The following is a 5,982-nucleotide window of genomic DNA, read 5'->3' on the forward strand; positions in this document are numbered from 1 at the left end:
TTTGGAAGGGACCTTAGAGATCATCTAATTCAAATCCCTTATTTTTCAGTGAGGAAACTGAAGCCCAGAGAAAGGGAATGACTTGCCAAGATCACACAAACAGTAAGTCTTGAAGGGAGCCAAAACATCTGATCCAGTGTACAGGACGATGTGAGTTCTAAGCACCTCTTGTCTCAAGGGAAATCAAGAACTGCCTCAGAGCCTCTTGGTTCAGAGGCTGCTCCATGCCCGTGGGAGATGAGGAGGTGCTGAGAGCCATAGTCCAGTTGATGGCTCACAAGGAGGTCTCCCACAAGACCGCTTGCTTGATGAGCAGCAGCTGATACGGCTGGTTTGGCCCCCCTCCATTGGTTCACATTCCCCATGCATGAGGAAATCATGCCTGAATTGTGTTCTCTTTAAAAGTATATAAGGAGCCATCTTTCTTCCTCCCGAATGCCGCTGGTGCTCGCGCCACCCCCCCTTTCTTAGAATAAAATGTAAATCGTTTTTCTCCCTCACCTATGGTCTCTTCAATCCATCCTGAGAATATAATCTAAGGCTGGCCCTTAGGTTAGGGGAGTTATTGGCTTACAATCCAGAAATCAGACTGGTCCTATATAAATTAGCCCATTGATGCAGCTGTAAATCAGAGCCTGCCTGATATCCTGAGATGCAGGTCTGTGCCCTGTTCTGGGATTCTAGGAAGGTGTTAGCTCTTCCATACATTTTTAGATACTATTCTTTGGGTATTGGAATCAAAGACATGGTTATCTTCAAGGCCTAAATTGATATAGCTGTCTGGCATCTTGAAATTAAACAAAGCAGTATTAGAAAACTAAGTGACCTATAATTACCTTCTTTGTTTCATTAGCTATAAAAACCTTGCTCATGGTATCAATAAATGGATTGCATTGATCAATTACACCTGGACCACAATTATTTTCACACTTTCAAGGGTAGTGTATCAATTTAGAGTTGGCTTAAGAAACCACTCTACAAAGTCTAACCATCAAATGCTGCTTACACAAAAGATTATCAAGATTGGCAAATAGTGAATAAACCCCATTTACCCAAGCAGAAAACAAACAAAAACTGGAGAAGATATATAGATTAAAAGGTGCTAGAAAAATACACAAGAATGACTGAGTTCTTTAGATAAGAGCATGAAAAGGTGCTTCCTAGTGCCATCCAGGATAGGGTATCAAAGTAGCCATTGTGGCCCCATCTTATACAATCTTTACACTAAGTCAATGCTGTACTTTTTTTTACCAAATGGGTTCAGGTTATTTGGGGTGCTCTCTAGAAAATAATTGAAGAGGGGAATTGATTTGATTCTTCTGTCCACATTCCTATGTTTAGCAGCAATTTCCCTCTAAATTAAAGCTTTTACGATTTTTAAAAATGGTCATAGTCAGAAAGGCCACATACAGAACTTAGACATCCTAATAAGATTCATTAAAAGTTATTCTTTGCATCCAGAAGAGGTTTCAGAAGGACTAGAGGCAGGATCTGAACACTATGGTCCCTCTGGGTCTTCAGTTGAGTCTTTACCCAATGAAGAGAGCCTTAGGATATACCCACAGTTAAGGGGTGTGACATAGAAAATGAGTCAACAAAGGAAACAGGGAGGGATTAAGACAGACCTGTAGGAAGGAAGGAATATGAATTTACTAAACACCTACTATGCCAGGCACTGTCCTAATTGCATTAAAAAAAAGTATCTTGTTTGATCCTCATAACAACTCTATTGTGCTATTATTATCATCATTTTACAGTTAAAGAAACAAGCAAACAGGTTAAGTGACTTGCCTAGAGTCATGAATCTAATTAGCATCTGAGGTCAGATTTGAACAAAGGTCTTCCTGCCTCCGTGCCCAGCACTCCATTCACTAAGCTAATAGTTCTAATAAAATAAAAAGCTAATATTAAAAATAAAAGCTAATAGAAGGAGAATCAAGTGAGCAGTGTCAGAAAAATTCAGAGAAGAGAGAGCAACCAGGAGGGGGATGTAGTAAATAAATGTCCAATGCTGTAGAGAGGTTGAGAAAGATGAGGACTGAGAAAAGGCAATTAGATGCCTTTATTGGTGTCCATTTTTCAGGTTGCTCACACCATTCTGTTTCCACCTCATCATTCATACATTCCCTCCTCTAGTCTGATCCCTCTTGACCTTGTAGCATAGCTCTCACTATCTTCCCCTCCTCCATCCTGCCACTTAAGCCTAAGGAATTTGGCTGAGGGGTCAATAGGAAGTGCAGAGAGAGATTTACCGTGGGTAGGAGCAAGGTGCCAAGCTCAGGGGAGGAGAGAGGAACAAGTATGTTCTTTGATGTTCTTTGAATAAGAAGTATTGTTTTCTGATGAGGCTGCCTGCTGAGTCTCCTCAGCCTTCTCTGTGAAGTTACAAGTCAGCAGAGGTCAGTGACCAGACAGGGGAGAGAAGGGGCAAGCACCCACCCTATTGAAGAAGGTCATGTCATGTCTGGGATCCCAAGGTCCATGAATCCATACATACTTCTAAATCCTCTGCATCAGATAAGCAGTCCTACTAGAAATGTGAATTGAATATCCTGTAGAAACTGAGTCATTTATATACTCTTTAGCTCATAGGGGTCACAGCCATGGGGAAGCAAACTCAGACTGTGCCTATGTGTTTGTTGCTGTTAGGTTGAATCTACCTCTATGTGACTCTGTGAACCATAGCACATCAATACTGTCCATTTTTTCTTGGAAAAGATACTGGAGTGGTTCACCATTTTCTTCTCCAGTAGATTAAGGCTAACAAAGGTTAAGCCAGTTGCCCAGGGTCACACAGCTAGTAGTGTCTGAGGCTGGATCTGAACTCAGATCTCCTTGAATCCAGGCCCATTCCACTGAGCCACATAGCTGTCTCATCAGCTAAACCAAAGTTGTTGTATGATACTAGAGGATGTCTGGTTTGTAGTTCCTATACCTCTTTATAGAATGTCTATAAAGCTATATCTGTATTTAGGACTTTTAAAATTGCAAATGCTGATCTTTGGAATGAATTGATTTTGCTTCATGTACACATTTATACATAGCTATATTGCTAAATTTAGGCCCCCTAACATCTCTGTATAAAGAGGAAAATCAGGTGACCTATTTTCTGTACTAATGTCCCAGTCTGGGGTGCTGTCACTCCTCCTTTGGTGCTATAAGCTCCATGAGTCATCTGGGAGCTGCTCCTTCCCTGCAATAAGCTAATCTGAGATATATGTCTTTGTACTGCCAAGACACGGATAAAGGCTCAACTTAGAGCCATAGTGGTTATATCCTGTCTGTAGCCCTTCTGTGATCTCTTCTAAATGCAAAAAAGCTGTCAATAAACCTTATTAATGATTATCATTTATTAATAATATTATTAATTAATAATTAACCAACTTTACTAGGATCCCTAAGTTCTGTGAGTGGTCTGCCTGACTGTGGCATTTTTTTTTTAAATCATAAAAGCTCTAATTTAGAAGGTAATTGCTGCTAAACATAGGAATATGGACAGAAGAATCACATCAATTCTTCTCTTCAATTATTTCCTAGAGAACACCCCAAATAACCCAAACTCACTTGGTAAAGAAGTACAGCATTGACACAATGTAAAGGAGGTTTGTGTAAGATGGTGCCATACTGACAATTTTGATACCTTCTCCTAGATGGCACTGGGAAGCAAGTGAAATAATGATGTTTACATTTCCCTTACTACCCTTAAGAGGCAACTAGATGGTGTAGAAGATAGAACAAGAAGATTTGAATTCAAATCCTATCTCAGATGCTTATTAGCTACGTCATCCTGGACATGTCACTTAACTTCTGACTGCCTCAGCTTCCCCCTACACCAGAATTAGTGATAGATCAAAAGAAGGATGATCTCTTAATATGTTAATAACATTAGCTTATATATATACATATATAAACATACTAGATATGTATATACAACAAATGTGTATACATACAAATATATACAGGCTCTTATATCTCACTTTACAAATATTATACGAATCATTCTTCACAATCCTATGAAGTAGGTGCTATTATTATTATCCCCATTTATTGATGAGCAAACTGAGGGAGATAAAGGTTAAGTGACTTGCTCAGGGGCTAGATTTGAACCCCGATCTTTCTGAATAAAAGTCCTTTGCTCTTCCTTTTAGCTGCAAGGTTGGTGTTGGAAGACTCGAGCCTCTCCAAACTAATCTAATTCTGTAATGTGTCAATTCTAATTTAGTCACATCCTCCAAGGATTACCATGAAGTCTCTCTTGTTCTCCCCTGGGGTATGAGGTATCTGAGTCTCAGGGAGAGAAGAGTCAGGGGCTTTGTTCTTTTTTTTTTTTTGAGGCAATGGGGATTAAGTGACTTGCCCAGGGTCACACAGCTAATAAGTGTCTGAGGTTAAATTTGAACTGAGGTCCTCCTGACTCCGAGGTCAGTGCTCTCTCTACTGTGCCACATAGCTGTCCCCAGGGGCTTTGTTTAACCCCACCTTGAAGCCCTTAAGTTTTCTTCACTGAAAGTATAATATAGCACATTTCCATGCCATGCTATTAATCTTTTGTCTCCAGATCCCCATAAGTAACAAGTTAGAGCTTTTTTTCAATCCAAGTTCTCTGTTTAGCTGCTGGTCTGGATATCCCCCGCCCCAAGAAAATTGCTTTAAAATGCACATTTTAATTATGTATACATATATAATTGTAATGGTAATGGTAATTTGAAGATCTTCCCTGCTCCTTGAATAGGTTTAAGTGAATTTGAGGACCTTCCCTGGCTTGAAAATATACTCTGCCCCCTAATAAACTGAATGTGGTCACATGGAGCCTGTGGTGGGAGGCTTGTTTTTCAGGAATGCCCACACCTTGTTACTGTGATTGAGCAGGGGGTCATGAGGGTTGAGATGTTCTCTGACCCTGGAGATGGCTATATATACCCTGATGTGGGGTTTTGCTTTGGGGCTTGCTTTTGGGAAGAACTGTGTGATTTGGCCAGATGAGACTCTGGGCAGCCATTGAGCACCCTGCGTTTGAAAACCTAGATGCTGGTGCTTCTCTCTCTGATAACTAATTAGGTATGGATGTAATGGTCAGATAGCTGGAAGCCCTGTCTGTTGGTCTGTTTCTCTGTCTGTATTTTTTTGTCTGCTTGTAACTTCTGTTTGTTTTCTCTGAAGTTTAGGGGGCTTACTTTTCCCCCTGAACTAGGTAAATGATATGTTTGATTAAAGTAGGATGGTTAACCCCTTTTTGAGTTGCTTTTCTTTAGAAAAGCAAATCAAAGAGCCTGTGCTAGCAGCCATCCTGGGTATGCTAGGGTGCTTGATGCTAAAATATATGTCATATTATATATAATATATAACTTATATCAAACTCTTTACCATTTTAGGAAGAGGGAAGGGGAGTGAGGAGGGGAGGGAGAAAAATTTTGAACTCACAATCTTATAAAAATGAATGCTAAAAATGGTCTTTACACATAATTAGAAAAAATAAGATAGTATTAAAACATAAAAAATGTAAAGTGTACAATGTTTTCTCCTGCAATACCTACTATTACGAAGGTAACAATGAAAAAAATGTTCCTTCCTTCAAAGAGTTTGCCTTCTACTGGGGGGAGGTGGGGAGTAAGAAGTAAGTGTTACCTGTTTGTGGGATTGGTTAAGAATCTTTATTCTCCAAATTTATAAGAATACAAGTCATTCCCCATTTGGTAGTCAAAGGCTATGAAGAGGCAGTTTTCAGATAAGAAATTAAAGCTGTCTGTAGTCATATAAAAATGCTCTAAATTACTATTGATTAGAGAAATGCAAATCAAAACAACTCAATCACACCTATCAGATTGGCTAACATGACAAAAGAGGAAAATTATAAATGTTGGAGAAGATGTGGGAAAATTGGTAACATTAATGCTTTGTTGGTGGAGTTGTGAACTGATCCAACCATTCTGGTGAGCAATTTGTAACTATGCCCAAAGGGCTATCAAACTGTGCATACCCCTT

The sequence above is a fragment of the Petaurus breviceps genome, unplaced genomic scaffold (genome assembly GCF_028583685.1).
Source record: "Petaurus breviceps papuanus isolate PSGF00001 unplaced genomic scaffold, PetGlider_PUasm1.0 189, whole genome shotgun sequence".
NCBI lineage: Eukaryota > Metazoa > Chordata > Mammalia > Diprotodontia > Petauridae > Petaurus > Petaurus breviceps.